Consider the following 25,733-nt stretch of genomic DNA (forward strand, 5'->3'; position numbering starts at 1 on the left):
AAGAGGCTTCATTGGAGAGCACTATCAAGAGAGAAGGGGGTTTATGGAGCCCTTGAAGACGCCAACTGCATTGTTTAGGCATGCTAGAGGGTCTAGATGGTCCAGTGGTGCTAGCTTTGCTCATTAGTGGGTCTGGCTGCACTGGTTGGATCCATTTGTGGGTCTGGCTGCAGTTGGAAGAAGCAATGTTCGCAATATCAATATTATTGGCCAATATTATCGTTATCATTGGCTAGTGACATGAAACCCGTCGAAAAACCCTCGAATTCTTTAAAAAAAAGATTTCTATGTATCGTGAGATACATTGCATGATATTGCATGATTTTTTATGACATTATAGATATTACCTGTGGATTTATCCCTTTATCTACAAATTTTGTTCCAGACTCACGGATCTACTGTAGATTCTGTCACAAACTCACAGGTCTATTGTAGCCAACATCCATTTAAACAATAATTTCAACAATAAAAGGGCAGACAATGTCAGGCTTACATAATTACCGAAAAATTCGAAAAAACAGGGGAAAAACTTTCAATTCATAGGGGATTTTGGTACCTGTAGAAGAATGCGTAATCAGAAGTAGAATTTGGTAGGTCACTCGATCGATCCACAATGGTGCGCTGTAAGTTCCACAAAATCTCGATTTTCCTTTTTTGTTTTTCTTCGAATAGATGCTAGATTCAAATTGTAAAGGAGATTTCGGCAAGAAATTTGCAAAAACCCCTAGAGATTTGGGTTTGATTAAGGGATTTTGGGGATTCTTTGAGAGATTTTAGGGTTCTGGTCCTTCCGGAACCCTTTTTTTGTTTCGAAAATGGCTTTGAAAGCCTTTTACAGACGCGGGTTGTGTCACGTTAGCTCGAGACGGACGGTCCTGTCATGGGCTTTGTGGGGTCCACCTTGTTGTATATGTTTTATCCAATCTGTCCATTCATTCTGGAAGATCATTTTAGGGCATGTGTCCAAAAATGAGACATTTTTAAGGCTCAAGTGGACCATAACACAAGAAGCAGTGGAGATTGAACGCTTACCATTGATAACTTTTTGGTAGGGACAAACATTTTGGATCAAGCCGATTTTTATTTTTTCACCTTCTTTTAGGTATATGTGACCCTATGAATAGGTTGGATGGCCAAATAAACATCACGATGGGCCCTACGACGTTTTGAAAGGATTAGATGGCAAATAACTCAATCACCATTGTTTAATGTGTTGTGGTCTACTTGAGCCTTCAATCTGCCTCTTTTTTAGGATCATGCCCTAAAATGACTTGTCAAAATGGATGGACGACGTGGATAAAACATATATACTATATGGTGGGCCCCATACAACCCCTGATAGGTTCGTCTGTCTCTTGCTAGGTATGGGCGGAGCCCAACTTGGGTGAGACCCTGGAACCTGCAATGTGGGTGGGACCCCTGACCGTAGGGGCCCACCTCGATGTACGAATTGTATATTCATGTCTCTTATATTTTTTCAGCTTATTTTAGGCCATGGTCCCAGAAATGAATAAGATAAAAGTTTCAGGTGGACCACACTACAGGAAACAATGGTTAATGACCATTGAAAACCTTTTGTGGGCTGCAAAAGTTTTACATCAAGATGATATTTGTTTTTGTATTTCATCTAGATCTGTATGACCTTATCAATAGGTTGGATGGTCAATAAACATCACGGTGGACGCCAGGAAGCTTTTAATGGTGGAAGTTCAATGACCACTGTGTCCTGTGGTGTGGTCCACTTGAAATATTTGTTGGCTTCATTTTTGGGACCATGTCCTAAAATAATATGGAGAAACAAATGGACTATGTGGATATACAATGCATACATTGAGGTGGGCCCTATTGTCAGGGTCTCACCCAAGTTGCACTCCGGAATTTGCCCAATCAACGCCCCTTTTTTAGGGGGCATATTAGGTGTGTTATTACATGGTATTTACCCTTACCATGGGCCCACCTCGATGATTTGGTTACATTCACCCCGTCCATCCATTTTTCCAGACCATTTTAGGATGGGGTCCTAAAAATTATGCAGATCCAAATCTCAAGTGGACCACACCACATGAAAGAGTGGTGATTGAGTGTCTCACCATTAAAAGTTCCAAAGGGCCCATCGTAAGGTTTTCATATTGTTTATTTGCAATCCAACCTGTTGATAATGTCAACAAGATCTGGATTAAGGGAAAATACAAAGATCATCTTGATCCCAAACTTCTATTGCCCATAAAAAGTTTTTAATGGTCATTCATCATTGTTTCTATTGGTATGGTCCACTTGAGATTTGAATCTTCTTAAGGTTTGGGATCATGCCCTAAAATGAGATGGGAAAATAGATAGTTGGCTTGGATATACAAAAACTACATCAAGGTGGACCTCACATGTTCGAGTAACGCTCACTAAGGTGTTATCCGAGTGGACCACACCACAAGAAACAATGGTGTGATTGAACGCCCAGTCGCCCACCATTAAAAACTTCCGTGGGCCCACTTTAAGTAAATCGATAATGTTTATTTTCCATCCAACCCGTTGCTAAGGTCAAACAAACTTGAATGTAGGTAATGTATAAAGATCAGCTTGATCTAAAAATTTTGTGGGTCCACCGGAATTTTTCGCCATCCAACTTTTTGGTAAGGTCACAAAGACCTGGATGAAGAGACCACACAAATATCAGCTTGATCCAAAGCTTTTGTGGCCCATGAAGATGATGATTATGAGCCGTTGCGTAACTCTGTGGGTCTAGGCCATAGCCAGTCACATCATTGATAGGTATGTTTTTTAAATTCTATTATATCTTTTGCTTTTGAATGCATTGGTTGTGTTTTCATACATGTCTTGATACATTTGTAGATGTTATGCATCATATTTGAATATAGTTGCCTTAGTTCAATCAGACAACGCATAACTTAGGATCCTATACGAAGGAAACCTATTATGTGCACTTCTTTTTTGAGATTTTATGATTTAAAAGTGTGTATTAAGGTCTTTTTTAATAATCATTGAAGTTTCATTGAAAAATTCAACCATTTCCCCAACGTTTCCCCATGTTTTCCAAAAAGTGCAATAAATTACACAATACAAATGATATATCCTGTGCAATAACCGATATGTATCTGTACGTGATGCCGATATTTCGGACACTGGGAAGCAGGTACAACTGTACCTTGAAGAAAAAACAAAGAGAAGAAAGAGAACTAGGGTTTTAATACCCTAGCTCTAACACCATGAAGAAGACAGAAAGAAGAAGAAATAGAAGTTTTGGAGGAGACGAGAAACAGGGATTAGGATTAGTGATCTCTCTCTACATTTATTAAGAGAACCATAATTATGTAAAAGAAAAGGACTTGGGAGCACCAAATACGCACACACACACACCCCCACAATAAGGTTTTAATACCCTAGCTCTAACACCATGAAGAAGACAAAGAAGAAGAAATAGAAGTTTTGGAGGAGACGAGAAACAGGGATTAGGATTAGTGATCTCTCTCTACATTTATTAAGAGAACCATAATTATGTAAAAGAAAAGGACTTGGGAGCACCAAACACGCACACACACACACCCCCACAATAAAGGACGTACATCATACAACATGACCACTATAATATATGTAATATATGTATACTAACACTCAAATCTCCTACATGGTAACAAACAGGGTTACTAACAATGTACAGTTTTGTGCAGTAGGGGCTGATGACAATATACATTACTAGATTTCTAACTGGGATTCCACCGAAGTTCTTTATGGGCTCTTAAAAATGCATTCAAGAGATAAAATTTGCAAGGCATGCTCGTCATTACTGATCAACCATGAGAGGAACCGACATAATATTCCTTATGGAACTTGGATAGTTTCATCGCATATCATTTGTAGTTTGATTCACAAAGCAATGTATTTCACTTGAATGCCTATCTGGAAGTTCAAGCCATGAATGATACAGGGTGGGGTTGCATTATCTTGCTGCTGCTCTTTGCATTTAACAAAAACAGCAGAAACTGAAATTATCAATCAGATGCAATTGCTTCGACATTTATTTCAAGAAGATATGGAAGGATCGTACTGTGGTTTGGTGCATTGACTTGAAAGTTTACACCTATGTAGTTCTTAAGCCAATCTAAATCACATGTTTTCATGTGCCATTGCGTTTTATACTATGATATGATCATGTAACAACTGTTCATTTTTGTTTTTTCCACCTCTCCAAATTCCAAGTTGCATCCATATAACCGATAGAAAAAAGGTTGCATCCAAACCCCAGCTTCCATTTTCCTAAAGAAGATCAAGTGTATTTGTTCATTGTCAGATGAAATGCCATGTTTTGAATGTACTGCTTTGACTCTCAAAGTTCCTTTTAGTACCTAATTCTCAGGATAGATGGTTATTCAATTGTTCAAGAACTATAGTATATTTCATAACGATGATATCATGCATACACATAAACACAATGGTAGCCATAACTTTGCTTTCCAAGGTGTAGTTGGTGCAAAATATGTAATACATAGAGCAATAACGCGAGCAAGTGAAGTTGTAGGATCCTTCTAACTAGGTGCCACTTTCTGCTTGAATCGCCCTTCGAACTCTTGCTCGTGCTACTACTTCCTAGCTTTTTGTACTTCATAGCATAGTGAAGTGGACACTTCGGCACTTCCCCATTCCTGCACCCAGACATGTTGGTCTCAGGGATCCATATACGTGGAGGATGGTGAAAGATATTCCAAGAAGAAAGGCGACTTTAGTGGCAATCCAAGAGTCAAAGCTAGATAGCATCAATGACAAGTGGTTTTGGAGATTTGGGTACTCATCTTTCGGTGAAGGGCTCATCAGGTTGTGTTATTATGACTTGGACTCTAATTAGGCCCTTGGCTTCCTTTATGGTTTTTGTTATTTTTAGGATTTATTTGATGGTTGAGATTGATAATAAGTCTTTTAGTTTCCTTATTTTAGATGATAGGCTATTTTATAAGTGTGTGGCATAGTTGTAATTATTTTGATATTTTATTATAAAAGCATCGGGGGGGGGGGTTGACGTCCAACCCTAGTGGAGAACATTGAGAAGAAAAAAAGAGAAGCTTTCTTGTATGAATGTATTTTTTCCTCTTTGCTGTTAGGGCTTGTGAGAAACCCTCCCTTCCAATTGAATTGTGGAAGGGTAGAGGCTTGTTTGGTGGTGGATTCCTCAAGTTGCATTCTTCCTCTTACTCTTCTCTAACAAGGTATTCCTCTTCTTCTCTTTCCCTCATTTTCCTTCCCTTACAACCTTTTTAAACCTGTCAAAACCCTAACCCGATCCATCTCTTTTCTTCTTTCTCCCTACCCATCCACGTGTGGACCTGCACGCACGCGCACACACACAAACACGTGCGTCCATACGGCCTTCACGTGTGGGCCCCGTTTCGTATCCTTTCCCTCCTTGATCCTCTTCCAACCCTAAATCATGCCTATACCCTTTAATCCCTCGAACCTTGATTCCCAAATCTCAAGCCGTGAACCTAAAACTGTTACGAAAATTTGCATTTTTGTAAAACCTTTCCCAAACTGGAATTTTATTCGAGTCATTATCTATTCACGTGGTTATTGCACTACCCACGCTACATTGGAAGTCCCTACTTTCAAGTGGGCCACTCTTGAATTATTTTATATTTTCGTGCACCACGTATGTGATAACCTAGGACCTGTGTTACAAATCTGAATTTTTGAATCTATTATGTGGATATGTTTGATTTTACATGTTGATTGCTGAAATTCATGCGTAATTGATCTCTCATCTTGCATCCTAAGTTAGTTTCCATTGTCCTACATCAAATTTGGTATCAAAGCCTATGTTTAGCATATGGCAGGTGTTCGACAAAATTCCTATACCCATTATAGTGCATATTGATCGCATACAGCTTGCTGAATTTTTTGCTTGGGTATTTTCAAAGTCATATATTGCTGGAATTTTCAGATTTAATGACTTTAAGACAGTTGTTGAATTTTTAGTTTTAGCCTTATTAGAATCATTCTAGGGCTATCTATAGGGTTTAAGGTACTAAGGGTCATCATACGCAGTGTTTGAGTTACGGCGAGAAATCGATAATATCGCCGATATTATCGGTGTCGCCAGACCTGTGATACCGAAACCCCAATATTTCGTTTCTCTTCTAGATGTTGCCGATATTTTCGATATTATCGGCGATATTTTCGGATCACTAGCCAAATCAGCCAACTCCCCTATAGATTTCGATAAAATAGGCAAAACAAATGCCGTGTTTTCAGCGACATTAGGCGACGACCCTCTTATTCGGAAAAAAATATAGAAAAAGAAGAAGAAGAAGAAGAAGAAGAAGAAGCTCTCTTACCTTTTTATTCAAGATCTACCTAAGGAGTGGCCTTCGGCTGAATTTGGTTGTCCAATCGTGGTCAACAGCGCTGGATCTTTCACAAGAACGAAAAACCTAAAATCCCCTTTTTCCTTCGAATGGAATAGCTTTGAAAGGAAACTGGATTCTACCTAGGCTTACGGGGATTTGAAAAAAAAAATCGGAATTTGGGGAGAGATTTTTGGGAGCTTTAACAGAAAACCCATCGAAATCGCCGTGGTCGGGGTCGGTTTATCAAAAAAAGGGAAGTGGAATGGGTGGTGTACACACAGTAGCTATATAGCTGCTGTAGGTACGTGGTGTGCGCAGACGAGCACTAACGCTCCTCGAGCTCCGAGTTGTACAAACGGTTCAAAGGAGATTACAGTTACGTGGGCCCCACAGTGATGTATTTATTATATCTACACCGTTCATCTATTTTTAGAGATTATTTTAGGGCATTATCCAGAAAATGAATCATATCCAAAGATCATGTGGACCACACCACAAATAGTAGTGGAGATAATGATTTTCACCATTAAACAATTCGTTGGGCCACCATAACGTTCTGTAGGCCTCACCATGATGTATGTATTGTATCCTTACCGTCCATCTATTTTTCGAGACAATTTTAGAGTATGAGATAAAAAATGAGGTATATCCCAATCTCAAGTGGACCACATTATAGGAATAACGTAGACCATTAAAAACCTTTTGGGACCTATAAAAGTATTGGATCAAGCTAATATTTGATTTTTGCCCTCATCTAGGTCTGTATGACGTAATCATACAGATTGAATATCAAATAAATAGTACAGTGGGCCATAGGAGGATTTTAACGGTGGATATCCAATCATTATTGTTTTCATGTGGTGTGGTTTATTAGAGATTTGGATCTGACTCATTCTTTATCTTGTACACTAAAATGATATCTTCCAATGGTTGGACGGTGTGGATACGAAACATAAACCATGGTGGGCCAGATAACAGCTACACGTCACTACGGTGGCAAGTCTTGCCGCTCAACCTGTCGTAGCTAAGCCGCGTCCCTACCGACTCGAGTACATATGTGTTTGCGTACTGAGTAAATTATGTGGGGTCCACCATGATTTACATATTTTATCCACTCTGTCCATCCATTTTAACAAATAATTTGAGGGCTTTAGCCCAAAAACCAATTATATCCAAATCTCAAGTGGACCTCACCACGGAAACAGCGTGAATTGAAATTATAACGTCTAAAATTCCATGAGGCCTAAGAAAATCTGGATCAATATATTATTTGTGTTTTTCCTTCATCCATGTCTTTGTGACCTTATGGACAGGTTAGATGACAAATAAACATCACTGTAGGCCCTACCAAGGTTTCAACTGTGAAAATCATTATTACCAATGTTTCATGTGGTGTGGTCCACTTGAGCTTTGGACATGCTTCAAATTTCGAAACAACTATTAAAATGAGCTGAAAAAATGGATGGCCAGCGTGGATAACCCGCGCACATTCATAGTGGGCCACAGTACTACTCTCAACGGCCACGAGATCTGAACAATGATTACGAGTCACCTTGTCATTCTATTTAGGGATGAAATGTGGCCATAAATGTGTATTTTTTTTAAATGCATTTACTTTTGCATGTCTTAATTATTATAAGCTTACATTTGTATTACATAAACTCATTTTGGTTATTATTTGAGTGATTTCTTACGACAACGCGTGCCTTTTGGCCCCCATTAAATGGAAACTTCTTATTTAATGCATTCTTTTTGTAATTTTTTCATTTCTAAATATGTAAATATGTGTATTTAGACATGTCATGAAGTTTCACTAAAAAATTCCACCATTTTCTCCATGTTTCCCCCTTTTTCCCTGCATTTCCAGTTATTGGCTATATTATCGGCGATAATGATATTATATCTTTATCTCTGGCCAGCGAAACTTGTAGCAATACCGACAACTCGAACACTGATCATACGTAAAATACATTTGTGTCATATAGCATTAAATTTAGCGTCGTCAAATCTGATTTTTGTACCACATTCATTATATAGTACACATTCAGCTAGGTTGTCTCTCATTAGGGTCATTTAGTATATGTAAATGCGAATAGGTCGTGGTTTTGGTCTATTCCCCACCATGAACCCGGATCAGATTGTCGAGGCTCTCGAAAAGGTTTGCCGTTGTTTGACAGCCATTGAGACGCATAATGGGACCATTGCCATGCAATTAACTCCTAGCAACCAGTGTATCACGTGGCTAGAGGTTACCTCTCATGGTACCCCCGTCACCAGGGAAGACCGCCAGTCTCAGGCAAGAGAGACAGTGGATGAAGACCCAATTGAGCAGGGTCCAATCCTAGTAGAACCAATTAGGGGTTGTAATAAGAACTTTGGTCAGGGAATAGGCCATGTAGGACCGCGTGCCCACACGCCTCATAGAGAGATGGGGGTTCGTTACGACCCTGAGGAAAGAGTTATAAAGAGCGGCAAAGTCGATGCTCCCAGTTTTGAAGGTCACTTGAACCTGAAGCATTTTCTTGACTGGCTAGTTGACATGGACTACTTCTTTAAGTGGCATGACATGTTAGATCACTGTCAAGCGAGGTTCGCTAAGATGAAGTTGACAGGTCGAGCCAAGTTGTTTTAGACCAATACAGAGCGGAAGACGGAGCGGTGTGGAGATGAACCCATTGAATAATGGGTTGAGATGAAAGAACTTAAAGAAACATACGTCCCACTCTCCTATCATGATTGCCTTTTGGATCAGTGGCAGTCCTTGAGACAAGGGTCGATGCTTGTATTGGATTACATCAAGAGATTCGAGGAGTACATGATGCGATGTGACGTCGATGAGTCTTCTACTGTGACCCTGTCTTGCTTTAGGATGGGCCTGCGCCCTGAGATTAGGCGTGAGCTCATCCCTCATGATGTTGGTACATAAGAGGAGGCTTACTTTAGGGTAGAGGAGCTTGAACGATACCTAGTGCAATCGACCATGAAGCGGTTAGGGTCTCGTGATTTTAGTAGCAGGGTTGTTTCTAAGGGAGCCAAACCTAACCCTAGGAGTCAGACCAAAGCGCCAACTGGTGCTCCCACCTATAACAGAGATGTTAAAGGTAAGGATCTAGTTAGCACTACTTCGAAGGGAAGTGAGTATATATAATGTTACCATTGCAATGGTTATGGTCACCTCACAAAGGAATGCCTGAACAAAAAAAGAGGTAAAGCTCTTATGATAGATGAGGCATATGAGGATGCTGAGGACAATTGCGACGTAGAGGAACATGAGCATGATATTGGTATTAGTGATGAGGAGTTTGATGAGCATGAGACCCATACTCTCACAGTAGTTAGATGCGCCTTTGCCCAAGCTAAAGAAAATGATGATTGGTATAGGAACACGATTTTTTACACTTACACCAAGTGTGGAGAAAAGAATTGTAAAGTGATCGTGGACAATGACAGCTATGCCAATGTGCTCTCTACTAGCACCTGGAGTCAGCTGGGGTTGAAAGTCGAGTCTTAACCTCAGCCCTACGGAGTGTCGTGGGTTGACAAGTCCTCCATTCCGGTCTCACAATGATGTTGTCCCCATCCAGTTTGGGTCATATAAGGATTCGTTGTGGTGTGATGTGGTTCCCATGGATGTCGACCACATCATCTTGGGTAGGCCCTGGTTATTTGACTTGGACGTTACAATATTCAATTGCTTGAATATTTGTATATTCATGTTTGAGGGCAAGAAAATTAGATTGAGTCCTCTTTCATCCAAGAGTATATCAGAAAAGAAGGAGACCACCAAGAAGGGTGATCCTGGAACTTCGAGGAAGTCCAAAACTAAGTCTCTTCACATCATTAATGCAAAAGAATTTGAAAGAGAGACTAAGGAGGATTCAGAGGTGTATGCCCTCGGCACTAGAGAGGCTACCCCCCAGGTTGGTGTAGAGTTGCCTAGTGAGGTGATTTCGGTGATGGATGAGTTCAGTGATGTCTTTTCTGACGACTTTTCGGATGAGCTGCCACCTATGAGAGACATCTATCATGCCATTGATCTTATCCCTAGGTTGACTCTCCCAAACCTTCCTCATTACAGAATGAACCTCACGGAGCATGCATAACTCAAGAAGCAAGTTGATGAGCTTCTTAGGAAAAGGGTTCATTCAGGAGAGCATGAGTCCATGTGCCGTGCCTGCCCTTCTGACGCCCAAGAAGGATGGCACGTGGCGTATGTGTGTGGATAACAGAGGCATAAACAACATTATCAGTAAGTACTGGTTCCCTATACCATGTCTTGATAATATGTTCATCATGATGGCCAACGCCACAATTTTCTCCAATATAAACCTCAAAAGTGGGTATTACCGGATCTATATTCGCCCAGGTGATGAGTGAAAAATGGTCTTCAATACGAAGGATGTGCTGTATGAGTGGCTAGTCATGCCTTTTGGGCTGACCAATGGCCCAAGTACATTTATGCAGGTCATGACACAGGTGTTGAGACCCTTCATAAGGAAGTTCCTAGTCGTATACTTTGACGACATCCATATTTATACCATGACTAGGCAACAACACCTCCATCATTTGAGGCAAGTGTGTGAGATCCTTAGGGCAGTGAAGTTATATGCTAACCTCAAGAAGTGTTCATTTTTGTCTAGTAGTGTCATTTTTTAAGGTTTTATCGTGTCATCAGAGGGCATGTCTGTGGATCCAGAGAAAGTCAAGGCCATAGTCAATTGGCCTGAGCCGTATAATATTCATGATGTGCGTAGCTTTAATGGCTTAGCCACCTTTTATAGACGGTTCATTAGAGGGTTTAGTTCCATCATAGCTCCCATTATCGATTACATTAAAAAAGGAGATTTCCTATGGACTAAAGCAGCCTTTAGGGTGTTTAAGGAGATTAAGGTCAAGATGACTGAAGCTCCTGTCATGCGACTTCCAGATATTTTAAAGGTTTTTGAGGTTGCTTGGGATGTGTCTGGTGTAGGTATAGGTGGAGTGCTTAGTTAGGAAGGGTACCCCGTCTCTTTCTTTAGTGAAAAATTGAATGAAGCGAAGCAAAAGTATTCTACCTATGATAAGGAATTCTATGTTGTAGTGCAGTACTTGCGCCATTGGCGACATTATCTATTATCGTAGGAGTTTGTCTTATTATCTGACCATGAGGCTCTGTGCTATTTCAACTCACAAAAGAAGTTGAACCCAAGGCATGCCAAGTGGCTTCAATTTCTCCAGGAGTACACTTTTGTGTTCAAGCACAAGGCCAGGGTTGGGAATAAACCTGCCGATGCGTTGTGTTACTCCAATCCATGAGCATCGATTGGGTTTGAGTGTTTAAATGAAGATTATCCTAGTTGCCCAGATTTTGGAGAGGTGTATGTATCGTTGTTAGATAGTTAGTCTACGGGTAGTAGTGAGTTTGTCCTGGTCAGTGAGTTCTTGTTTAGAGGTGATAGATTGTGTATACCCTGTACGCTCCTCTGTGACTTTCTTGTCTGGGAGCTCATGCTGGAGGGATAGTTGGTCATTTTGGGCGTGACAAGACTATTGCCCTTGTAGAGGAGCGCTTTTATTGGCCAAGTCTCAAGCGAGAAGTGGCTAACATTATAAGGCAATGTAGGACTTGTCAATTGGTACAGCAGAGGAAGCAGAACACCGGTTTATATACACCTTTGTTAGTCCCCCAGGCCCCCTGGGTTGATATTAGCATGGATTTCGTGCTTGAGCTCCTCAAGACGATTAAAAAGCACGATTCCATTTTTGTAATTGTGGACCATTTTTCAAAGATGGCTCACTTTCTTGCATGTTCTAAAACGTCTGATGCCAATAACGTGGATAAAATATTCTTTGGGGAGGGAGTTCGTCTGCATGGTTTGCAAAAGACCATTGTATCAAATCGAGATGTGTGGTTTACGAGTTATTTTTGGAAAACTCTATGGCACATGATGATAACTAAGTTGCAATTCATAATGAGAACCAACTTGCAGTTCTCTTCGGCATACCATCCTCAGAATGATGGTCAGATGGAGGTTGTTAATTGAAGCTTAGGGAATTTGATACGATGTATGGTGGTAGACTATATTAGGACCTGGGATGCGGTTTTGTCCGTAGCCGAGTTTGCATACAACAATTCCATCAGTAGGTCCACAGGAATGCGTCCATTCGAGATAGTATTTGGGTACAAGCCTAGAACGCTTATAAATCTCATACCCATGTCCGTTTCATATAGGCCATCTGAGTCTGCAGAAGCATCTGCACAGCATATTCATGACTTTCATAGTGATATCAAGAAGCGCATTAATGCTAGTAATCAACATTGTAAAATCTATGCAGATTCATATCGTAGGACTGTCATGGTCCGCATAAGGCCCAGACGATTCCCACAGAGAACTGTGAGGAAATTGCATGTTCGCAGTGCAGGTCCATATAAAATTTTGACAAGAGTGGGGCCTTAATGCGCATGTGGTAGATCTTCCACCTAACATGGGCATTAGTGCAATATTCAACGTGGAGGACATTGTGCCTTGTGATGGACCCACACATCCATCTTCTAGCCCTCCCGCAAACCTTTCTCCTATCATAGATGATGGTGCCCTTGACCCCATCCCCATCCTATGACCTTTACCGGACTTTACTTCCCACCCATTGCCTCTTCCATCATTACTTGGTCGGAAAGAAGTGATTGAGAATGTTCTGGACTACCAAGCGGTCTCTACCCACCATGGAGGGTATCAGAAATACCTTGTGAAGTGGAAGAACATGCTAGAGTCAGACAACATCTGAATTACTGAGGCAAAGTTCCAATGCATTGATCTCGACCTTTTCAAGCATTACCATAGCTTTACTTCGCTAATGGTGAATTCTTCTTAGCCGGAGAGAATTGATGGGGACATTAGAGGACCTACTCGGGTGTACCAGAGACAGAAGCGACCACCTACATCAGCGCAACTCTCTTTGTGGATGGGAGATGAGTTCCAGAAGGCCTCCGCCGGGCCATTTTGAAGACCCCACATGCATTGGATGTGCGTTAGGAAGACCCAACTTTGGGATGATGCACGTGCTATTTATTAGATCGTTTTAGTCACAGAGTTTTTATTTTGTGTCGATTCGACTGTTGCATCTTGTCGATTAGGCTATCGGGCCATTAGATCTTCTATATCTGGACCCCTTGGATTCTAATCAAGCCATCGACTTCCATTATGTGTTTTTTTTTTTTCTTAGGATTTATTTGACGGTTGAGATTGATAATAAGTGTTTTAGTTTTCTTATTTTGGATGATGGGCAATTTCATAAGTATGTAGCATAGTTGTAATTATCTTGATATTTTATTATAAAAGCATCAAGCATGGGGGGGTGGGGGCGCTTGTGTCAATGTATTTTTTCCTCTTTGTTTTTAGGGTTTGTGAGAAACCCTCCCTTCCAATTAAATTGTCGAAGGGTAGAGGCTTGTTTGGTAGTGGATTTTTCAAGGTGCATTCTTTCTTATTCTATTATCCAACAAGGTATTCCTTTTCTTCTCTTTGCCTCCTCATTTCCCTTCCCTTACAACCTTTCTAAACCCATCATAACCCTAACCCAATCCATCCATTTTCTTCTTTATCCCTACCCATGCACGTGTGGACCCGCCAGCACACACGCACGCATGCACACACACACACGCATGTGCATTTGTACAGATTTCACGTGTGGGCCCCATTTCGTATCCTTTCCCTCCTTGATCCTTTTTTAACCCTACATCATCCTTATACCCTTTAATCCCCAGAACCCCGATTCCCAAATCTCAAGCTGTGAACCTAAAACCCTAACAGAAATCTGAATTTTTATAAAACCTTTCTCAAACCAGAATTTTATTTGAATCATTATCTATTCACGTGGTTGTTGCACTACCCACGCTAGATTGGAAGTCCCTACTCCTAAGTAGGCCACTCTCGAATTATTTTATATTTTCGTGTACCCCATATGTGATAACATAGGACCTATATGTTACAAATCTAAATTTCCGAATCTATTATGTGGATATGTTTGATTTTACATGTTGATTGCTGAAATTCATGTGTAATTGATCTCTCATCTTGCATCCTAGGTTAGTTTCCATCGTCTTGCATTAGTTGGACCCCACACATCAGGATGAATTAATTCAAAAGAAACAGAGTTACGATTATCCAATTTAGGTACATAGCTAGAGCTAGTGAGTTTGGCCAATTGATAGGCTTCACATTTTATTCAAGAAACATCCAAGAAGTGTTGTCTTCGGCAATAGAGGCAGATTCACCAGGTTCAAAGTAGTACAAGCCTCACAGGTCATGTTTCCCGCCAATCGTCGCCCGAATCTTGATGTCCTAAAACACAATGGGATTGATAAAAGGTGATGAATCAGTTTAAGTATTTTGTTTGTCGACTAACGGAAAGTAAACTAAGAGGGAATTTAGCGATGTAAAGAATGGAGGGAAGACCAATGTTTGTTCTAAGAGGGCTATTCCCTTTGCTAAAGATAGTGGAGAATGATCCATCGGCTAGAGATACAAGAGAGCAATGAGCCGAGGTATCTAAGGATGATAGAAGGTTCAAGTTACCTGTCATATGATCAGTGGCACTTGAGTTAATCACCCAAGTGATGAACCAGAGAATGCAGTTATGGTGGTACCTGAATTGGCAAGAGAGGTGGAGGCAGTGGATGGAGAGTCTGTCACAATGATCTTGGCAAGAAATTTCTCAAAGTCTGCATAGGGAAAGCATGACGGAATCACTTGTTCTTGACTGATGTTTGCTAATTGAAGGGGGGCATGATGGGCTTATGGACCTCCATTTTTCCGAAAAAGATCCTATCACTTGTCAACGGTATGATTAGTTTTCTTGCAGTAAATACAGAAACGTTCCTGGCCATATGACTGTCTGTTGTTATCATTTTGAGGAGACTTGACCACGACCTCTTCCTCTTGTTCAGCCACCATGCCATGGCGGTTATCCACCACGTTTGTGACTGCCCATGTTAGAAAGAGAAGCGGTACTCTCTCCAGAGTGAGAACAGGTGGTGGATGATGGAGGAGGTGATACACATAACACCCTAAGCGAACACATCAGACAGAGACGGAACCCACTTACTTCCAAGAAGCTGGGCCTTGACAGGTTCCAACTATGGCCAGATGGTGGCAAGGAACAATGCTACATAAATATCTACTCTTTGACATTATTGCTACGCAATGTCCTGTGTGAATGGATGGTGAAGCTTTCATTCATCACACAGACCTCAAAATCTAGCGAAATGTTCCCTCATTAGATTGTTTGAAACGCCTTAAATGTGTCATATATACATTGGATATTCGTTTCATTTTTGTACAATTGTTGGAGGGTATCCCAAATTTCTTTAGCGTTATCACCATATATCATGTTATAGTAGACAATTTTCTCCATACCATGGAAGAGCCAACTCATCACTTGACAATTGTCTTCTTTCCATTGTGAATGTCTCTAAATCTTCTCCCAGACTACTTCCTGTCATGTGCCTCAGAAAAATTTGACAGATTGAGCCTGGGGCAAGTAATTTTTGACCCATCTAGCTTAACTGGCGAGATTTGTCGAGTGTCGGTTTTGGTGTCTGATTTAGACTCCATTATGAATTGAATATTTAAACCGAAGAAGCAATGATGCAAACTTGAATGGATGCACTGTCACATGGATGATGAAAGAGGCCCATAATAAGCAAGCTATATACATAGGAGGACAACAACACATCAAACACATGAACCACAATATGACCCAACCGGTCGAGAAGGACAATACTGCAGTGAGTGAGAGATGACAATGGTCCACAACAAGTGATGACTTGACTGGTGATGAATGGACAATAACCAATCCATAGCAATCATCGGATGAACGGACAACTACCAATCAACAACAATCACCAATAACCATCGATTAATGCTCTCTAATGACCCAAAGTGAATGGCCCATATCAAGTGACAAAACGAACTAGCAACAGCAATCGAACTAGCATGCTGATCATGTTCTTCAATTCTCAAGTGTGTTCGAAGGTGGGCCACTATTCGATCAAGGCAGATCACAAACACTAGGGATCACTAGTGTTTGTGATCTGCATTGGTTCGTATCTAACTCATATTGGTGTTGATATAACCATTTTTTAAAAAACTATGCTGATTCGGTCCCATATCGTGTATGGTATCAAGTTGGTATGGATACAATACTGTTGTATCAGCCGATATAATATAGATATTGAAAACTTGGCATTACATCTGTTACAGTACAATATTTTTTTGGCGTGGGCCGCTATGACCCCATAACGCAAAACAGCCTAGACCGTTACCATTATGTAACGACAGTTACAATTGCTACGTAACCGTTTTTGAATGCGATGGTTTCTATTGCACATTGATAAACCATCCAAGTCTACTTTTCATCATCTTATTACCTATTACTACTACTCCTAAGTTCCTTGGATGCGTTCATTTCTAACTCCATCCTTGTATTGCCACTTATCCATCTCAACATCCTCATTTCAACTTCTCTATCCTATGAAGATGTTGTTCCTTGCTTGCTCAAAATGTTTTCCATAAAGCATGGCTAGTCTTATAGCTAAAACTGTCCCATAAAGCAGATGATGCAGGACATGAAATTCAAGTATGATGTGCAAGATTTTCAGGCTTTAGATCACACTAGTTCAGAAACAATTACACAAAATTCCATATCCCACACAAAAGTTCAAACATTCAATCAAGGGGAATCTTATGCGGATCCAGGCCTACACATTCTAGAGCCGGATCAATCAAAATTATAAACCAAACAAGAACCAAAGGAGGGTAAATTCATTCACACATGCACAAAAATAATTCCCCAAATCCAAGGGATTTAGAAATTTCACTTCGGGGAACTCTAAGGTTGAAGAAAGGGCATAAAATTGGGGATTTGAGTAATTTAGGATTAGGTTTAAGGATTTTGGGTGAAAGAGTGAAAGAGAGGAGAGAGACGAACTAGAGAAGTACCAGCCCGCACATGTGGACAACAACGATGGCCCAGACGCACGTGCGTGTGATCCTGGCCGCACGTGTGTCGGACCCACTATTCAGAAAAAGGCCACCTTAGCCCTGGTTGGCCAGGGATGGACTCCAAAACCCCCAAATCTCAGCTTGATCCGATGCATGGTTTGTGCGTGGTGCTCCACCGAAGTTTCAGCTCTCCTGCAGGGCTAGATTCTGGAAGTCTGCTGTAGAGAGAAAAACGGCTACAATAGAGGGTGGATTTGAAGCGTAGATGATTGTGGGAGGAGAAATATGGATGGAAGAAGGTGTGGGCGAATCGGGATAGGTGTGACTTCGCACCACGGTAGTCGGCCCTTCGAAGAAGGGAGGGTTTCGCACCCAATTGAATCTCCACAACTCAGGAATTTAGAGGAGCAGAAAAGCACAACAATTTTATTAATCTTTATTGAGAAAAAAAAGACTACAAGGGGTGCCTATTTATAATAAACCCTATACCCCAAAACTTGCGCCATGTGTGCAACCTATTACTTGTAGACGAAGTAATAAAAAATAACAACTAATCAAAGCAATCTAAACCTTCCATGATATTCCTAATAACAATAATAAGCAAAAGCCAAAGTACTAGATTAATTAGAATAATGAGCCACGATCATGAGAACCCATCGTGGGATTCACATGACTATTGGGTCCACTCCAATGAACCAAAATGCAGTCCTCTAACCAGTGTTTGAGTTGTCGACGAAATGTCGATATTATCGCCGATAATATCGGTGTCGTTGGCCCAGCGACATCGAAACCCCATTTTTTCGTTTCTCTTCGGATTATCGACGAAATATCGGCGATATCGGCGAAATATCGGAGATATCGGCAAAAATCTCGGATTATCGCCGACCAAAAATCCAATAAATAGGTAAGAAAACCCCTTTGTCAAAAAATCAGAAAAAATATCAGAACGGGGAAGATCTCTTACTTGTTGATTGGAAGTCGGAGCTCGAAAGAATGCCGATCGACAACGCCAGATTTACAGGTAAGAAAATCCTCCTTTCTTCGGCAACAATCCACTTCCAAAAACCCCCTTTCTTCGGCCGCATTTTCTCTTCGACGAGATTTTAGGTTTTGTTTTCAAAAAAAAAAAAGAAAAGAAAAGAAAGGAAGATATGTTGCGTGAGTCCGACTAGCGTAAAGCACTGGATGCGGTTTCGCTAGTGACGCTGACAGGTGTTGGTCGTAAGTGTTGTGTGGGCCCACCATGATCTATGTGTTTTATCACACCGTCCATTCATTTTCACACGTCGTTTTAATATTTATTCTTAAAAATGAGATTGATTAGAATCTCAGGTGGACCACACCATGGAAAAACAGTAATGATTGAACGTCTATCATTAAAAACCTCTTAGGCCCACTGTAACGTTTATTTGACATCTAACCTGTGGATCAGGTCACACGGCATGTCGATTAGGTCATATGGACCTGGATGAAGGCAAAAAACAAATATCAGCTTGATCCAAAACTGTTGTAGCTCCAGGAAGTTTTTAATGGTGCGAGTTCAATCAACGCTGTGTGGTCTACTTGAGATTTTGATCCACTTCAGTTTTGGGATCTTACCATAAAATTATCTGTAAAATGAATTAGACGGCATGGATGATACACATATCATGTTTGAGGTCCATAGAGCACCGACCACTAGCCATTCGCTAGTCGTACGGATCCGTTTGAGGCAGCGGATTGCGTACGTGAGTAGGTCGTGTGGGTTGGAACCTGAGTAGACTCGGTGAGGTCCACCGTGATTTATTTATTTTATCCACTCCGTCCATACATTTTAATAGATAATTGTAAGCCTAGAGGGAAAAAAAATTGAGGCATATCCAATGTTCAAATGGACCACACCACAAGAAATAGTTGAATTGAATGTCTACCGTTGAAAAATACTTGGGAGGGCCACGGAAGTTTTGGATAAAGCTTATATTTGTGTTTTCCCTTCATCCATGTCTGTATGATCTTATGAACATGTTGGATTAAAAATAAACATCACTGTGAGGCCTAGAAAGGTTTCAACAGTGGAAATCATTATCCCCACTATTTACAGTGGTGATCTACTTAATCTTTGGATATGAATCAATTTTGGGCTCAACCCCTTAAATTAGATGGAAAAACGGATGGACGGCGTGGATATACCACATACACTCAAGGTGGGCCCAAATGAGTGGTAAATTATGTTTAAACAGTGTTCACTGAATCTCCACTATTTTCTCTGGTGTGGCTACCCTGAGTTTTGGATCCACATGATTTTTTGTCTGATGTCCTAAAATGATCTAAAAAAATGGATGGACGAGGTGGATTTTTTAAAAAACAATATGATGGGCCCCACGTAGCATCCCAGTACAGGAAGGAAATGCTTGTCGGGAACGCGGATTAGCTGTTGACAGGTTTAGTAGGGAGACTCGCTACCAAGTTGACGTCACCAAGTTCTGTAGGCCCCACCATGATGAATGTGTTGTATCCTCACTGTCCATCTATTTTTGTAGACCATTTTAGGGTATGAGACCAAAAACGAGGCATATCCCAATCTCAAGTGGACCACATTACAGGAAACAGTGTTGAATGAACACAGACCATTAAAAACTTTTTGGGCCCATAAAAGTATCGGATCAAGCTAATATTTGATTTTTCCCCTCATCTAGGTCTGTATGACCTAATCATACAGATTGGATGTCAAATAAACAGTACAGTGGGCCTTAGTAGGATTTTAATGGTGGATATCCAATCATTATTGTTTTCATGCGGTGTGGTCTATTAGAGATTTGGATCTGACTCATTCTTTATCTCGTAAACTAAAATGATATCCTCGAATGGTTGGACGGTGTGGATACGAAGCATAAACTATGGTGGGGCCACATAACCGCTCGACGTCACTTCAGCGGCAAGTCTCGCTGCTCAACCCGTCATAGCTAATCCGCATCCCTACGGACACGGGTACGTACGTGTCGTGTGAGGACACTAATTGTGCACTGAGTAAATTATGTGCGGTCCACCATGATTTACATATTTTATCCACTCTGTCCATCCATTTTACTAGATAATTTGAGGGCTTTAGCCCAAAAACTAAGTATATCTAAATCTCAAGTGGACCTCACCACGGGAAACAGTGTGAATTGAAATTATACCGTCTAAAATTCCATGAGGCCAAAGAAGTTCTGGATCAATCTGTTATTTGTGTTTTTCCTTCATCCATGTCTTTGTGATCTTATGAACGGGTTGGATGACAAATAAACATCACTGTAGGCCCTATTAAGGTTTCAACTGTGGAAATCATTATTACCACTGTTTCATATGGTGTGGTCCACTTGAGCTTTGGACATGCTTCAAATTTCGAAACAACCATTAAAATGAGCTGAAAAAATGGATGGACGATGTGGATAACCCACGCACATTCATGGTGTGCCCAACATGTTGGGCAACAGTACTACTCTCGACTGCCACTGGATCCGGACAATGATTACGAGCCACTTCGTCATTCTATGTGAGGATGAAATATGGCCAAAAATTTATATATATATATATATTTAATTCATTTACTTTTGCATGTCTTCATTGTTATAAGCTTGCATTTGTATTATATAAACTCATTTTGGTTACTATTTGAGTAATTGCTAACGACAACGCATGCCTTTTGGCCCCCATTAAATGGAAACTTCTTATTTAATGCATTCTTTTTGCAATTTTTTCATTCCTGAATATGTAAATATGTGTATTTAGGCATGTCCTGAAGTTTCACTGAAAAATTCCTTCATTTTCTCCGTGTTTCCCCCTTTTTCCCTGCATTTCCGGTTATCAGGGATATTATCGGCGATAACGATATTATATCTTTATCTCCGGCCAGCGAAACTTGTAGTGATACCGACAACTCGAACACTGCCTATGACCCAAAATTAAGAATGATGAGGAAACCGTGACCACACTTCCCTAATGAGTTAGGAATGCTGAAAATTGTGCCATTGAAAGTCCAACAAAAGTCGTTCCATATTTTCTTTCACACATTTGTGTAAGACAAATTTAGTACACCTTGTCATTGGTACCATAGGTTTCTACTATCATTACTAAATCATGTTTGGGAAAATTTGGAGACTTGTGTAAAGTAGGTCTTGAACATTTTATCCAGGTTTGCGATTTGAGACTATTGAAATTAGTAACTTTTGGTAAATGCTGAGCATCTCAATATATTGAGATATTTCCCTGTACTACCTGAGACTCAAATGTTTACTCAATTACAAAATGTTTCAAGCAGAACAAATATCATCAACAATTTTCATCAAATCAGGTTAAAATGCACTTTGCGTGGAGTTCCAAGGCTTTCATTGTTGTTGTTTTTTCCTTTTCTTTTTCTCTCTTTTCCTTTCTTTTTTCTTTCTTTTTTATTTTTTTGCATAAACATGAATGCAATTTATTACATCATCAGTGTTGTTGTCGTCATCATTGTCATATCCTTGTGCTAGTTATTTTAAGCCTAGCTTGACAAACCCTTAATTGCTGATTTTGTCTATTTAAGGCGCTATCCTCGGCAAGTGAAAAACCTTTTGATATACTTTCTCACCACCTCTATCCAATTCCTTTGACACCCAACTCTCATCCTTTTTTTATGCTCTTCAACCGTAGTGAAGGTCCCCCTCATTGGAGTAGTCTTTGGTCTTCGTTGTACTTGACCAAACCATCTCAATTTGCTCTCCATCATGTTATCTCTTATTGTGACCACTCTTGGATTGCTGTGGGTGATTTGGTTGTTAATTTTATCCTTCCTCTTACCGAAATTACCAATGCATGTGGTTTGTAGGTGATTGCGTGCATTTGCAGGGAATAGTCTCGCCTTAAAAGGGGCAGGGACACTCTGACATCAGCTAAAAAAAATAAAAATCCTTCCTAGTCTGCTTGACTGCTTCCATCTTAGCATTCTAATCTCTGCAACAGTCAAATCTCCTTTGCTCATGTTGTCTTTGATTGTTCAACATTGACTATGAATTGCAGCCTATCTAATGACTTACTACCTTCAAAATTTTCCATTAGGGCTTATTTGGATTGGTGGAAAAACAAAAGGTGGAAAGAGCATTTCTCAGGAAACAACGTTTTTGGGTTATTGTGAGAAATGAAAGTTCATTTTCCTTGACTTTTTTTCAACAAGATTTTCTTGGAAAAATTTCCTTTTCAAATCTGTTGTTTGGAAAACATGAATTTTTTTTATATGAAAATTTTGCTTGAAAACAAAAGGTGACACATGTGTGACGTTAAAGATGGATTGTGACATGTGTTGCACTTCCGCATGTGACACATTGGCACATGTTTTATTGTCACATGTGTCACATGTGGCACATTGGCACATGTGCTGCTTGAAGACAGACAATGGTGTTAATGCCTCAGTTTTGTCAATGACGTGATCTAGGGTGTTTTGAGTCGGTTGAGTGTCCATAGGAAGACATTAAAGACTGAAGACTCGAAGACTTGAAGACTTGAAGCACCATTGTCAAAGACAATAGGTAAATCATGAGGTGCCTTGGTAAACCTAGCCCCAGACCACTTTATATTTCCAAACAACCTACCTCTAGATGATTCTCTTAATAAGAAAACATTTAGACTCATCTACCCAAGCCTTAGGCTCTTAATGAATATGATTAGTTAGGCTTTTAAGAGGTGCAAAGTTATTGTAAAGCAAACAGCCCAAACAACGACTTTTGATAGGAGTTCGATCCTATCAGTAGGCTGTCGATGGGACTCGATCGATCGAAGCTCCAACGCTCGATTGATCAAACATGGCCAAAAATGTCCAACAAGCTAATTGTTTAATTTATGGAATTTCTTGTTCCTATCAAATGGGCGTTCAATCGATCGAAGGCATTGCTTGATTGATCAAAGGTGTCGTTTTCTACCCATTTTTTGACCGTTGCAAATGGATTTCTTTATAAAGGGCATTCGGACCCTGGCTTTTTATGGGTTTTTGGTGCAAGTAGAGCCTAGGTGGTTCCCCACTCAATATCCCTCTCCTAGACTCCAAACCAAAGAGTTCCATGTCATCTTCTATGTGATTAACCACTCTAATGAGCATTTCAAGCTTCATTATGAAGATGTACATGGACTCGTCCATTTTCTAAAGATTAGACACCAAATCTATAGGTATATCTTTATATATATCCTCTAGAATACCCATCTAGGTGAATCCCTACAAGGAATCAACTAAAACCATTAGTTGTAGGAGAGTCTATCACATCCTCCCATTGCCTTGGTCACCTCATTGGAGCATCAAATGCAAGGCGATTGATCGTAGGAGCTGAAGCATCCACATCAACGATCGTGGGAGCAATTGAGAAACTAATTGAATCACGGGAGAGCATCGATCAAACATATCAAGCAAGACCCGTAAATGGTGCTCAATTCGACAAGGTTGTCAATTTCGAGTCTATATACTCTTTCCTTGTATATGATTGAGTATAGAGTTTGTGACCTGAACTCGATAGGTCCCTGTGCAAGACCGTCTCCAACGGGAGTATACGTAGGTTCTTGTGTAGGACCGCCACTGGGTATGGGTGCCTACGTGTTAGTATCCATGGGAGCCTCCGATGGGATTATACATAGGTCCTTGGATTAGGACCATAGTGGTTGTTGGTTAGCCGATAAAAAACTAAGTTTTCGCGAGAGCTACCAACATAGGTGAAAACGTGTGCCACCAACATGGGTGAGCACTTGTAGGTCTTTGTGTAGGACCATCACCGGCACATGTGTATACATGGTCCAGCAATATGGGTGTGTACGTGTGTAAGTTCTTGTATATGAAGAATGAAAGAACCAAAGAGGAATGTGAGAGAGATGGGAAAAAAATGTGAGAGATGGTTTGGAGAATGAGAGAGAGAACGTCTCTTATCTTATTCAATATATATGTAGTTTTTTTTCCTTTATTACATCATAATATCCCACTTTATACAATATTTGCAAATAAGCCCACTAATATCATATTTACATAAATGACCCTACTAACTTAATATTTCACTAGTATAGGCTTCTAGCAGGAGTGTACGCTTGTAAAGGTTAGAGGTGAACCTGATTTAAAACCTCCGAGATAATGAAATCCGGTACACTCGAGGAGAGTGTGTTCGCTGGGAGTGGAGGAGGCAATTAGCTGAACCACCATAAATCATTGTGTTTGTGATTGTTAATGTTAGCAATTCTATGAATTATATGAATGCTTGAATTGGATTGTATGCTAGGTACTTAACTTGTTAGCACACACAAAATCACTATCTCTAATACTTAAACTAGTTGCTTAATTAGTTGCATTAATTGTATTCAATTAGAATTGAACCCTTATGTCTTAATTATTTATAATTGGTATGTTAGTTAATTAGGCAAATAATGTTTTAAGTGGTCTTATTCACCCCCCTCTAGGACTTAGCCGTAATTCTAAGCTCTGCTAAGCTTCCGCGTGCCATGTTAGACAATCCACGCAATTTCAAATGGCACATTTTGCAAGTGTTTCGCATTGGCACAAGTTGCACAAGTAGGCGGTTGAAGATGGATGGTGGCACATGTAGCATATTGGCATGTGGGGAGCTTTAAGACAGATAGTGGCACATTTGTGCATATGGGGTGCTTGAGATGGTCAGTGGCATGTGTTACACATGTCACACATGGGCACATGCAGCATACATCGAGCACTTGACAAAGGAGGTTTGTACATGTGGCACATTAGCACGTGGATTGCATGAAGATGAAGGCAACGCATGTTGCACATGTGGCACAGTGGGGCATGTGACATATTGACACATGGAGCACTTCGATGGGCGGTGGCACATGTTGCATGCGAGGAGTACTTGAAGATGATGGTCTCCATGGCAAATTGGGATGGGTGGCACATTAGTGGCACATGTTATGCATGTGACACAATGGCGCATCTATGGTGATTAAGATGGATGATGGCACACGTTGCACATGTGGGACATTGGCACACCTTACATTTATGGTGCATTAAGATGGATGGTAGCACACATTGCACATCTGTCACATTGCATGTGTGAGACGGTTGCACGTGGGGCATTTGATGATATTCAATGGCACATTGGCACATGTGAGATGGACGGTTGCACATGTGGGGCATTTGGTGAAATGGAAACCGCATTCCCAGGAAATTTACAAAAACAAAGTCCTTAATTTATATTTCAGCAAATCCAAACAGGCCCTAAGTTTCAGTGGCATACGGTGATGACTTAGCACTCTAGAGACATATTTCCACTTTGTCCACCTGCTTCTGATTCAGTTGGAAACATCCTCATTATCACCTCCATTTTGGACAATAGAGCTGAGGAAATGAAACAAATCTTTTTGACTCTTTTGGCCATAAAATTTTAAGTAAAGCCTTGCCTCTATT

The 25,733-nt window shown here is 40.5% G+C and overlaps 1 protein-coding gene across 5 annotated transcripts in view; it reads left to right on the forward strand.

Moving 5' to 3' along the window:
- Positions 1–25,733, forward strand: part of LOC131219212 (uncharacterized) — a 114,209-nt gene that overhangs the window by 76,580 nt on the left and 11,896 nt on the right. The window lies entirely within an intron of this gene.

This window comes from Magnolia sinica, chromosome 11 (genome assembly GCF_029962835.1).
Source record: "Magnolia sinica isolate HGM2019 chromosome 11, MsV1, whole genome shotgun sequence".
NCBI classification, from domain to species: Eukaryota; Viridiplantae; Streptophyta; class Magnoliopsida; order Magnoliales; family Magnoliaceae; genus Magnolia; species Magnolia sinica.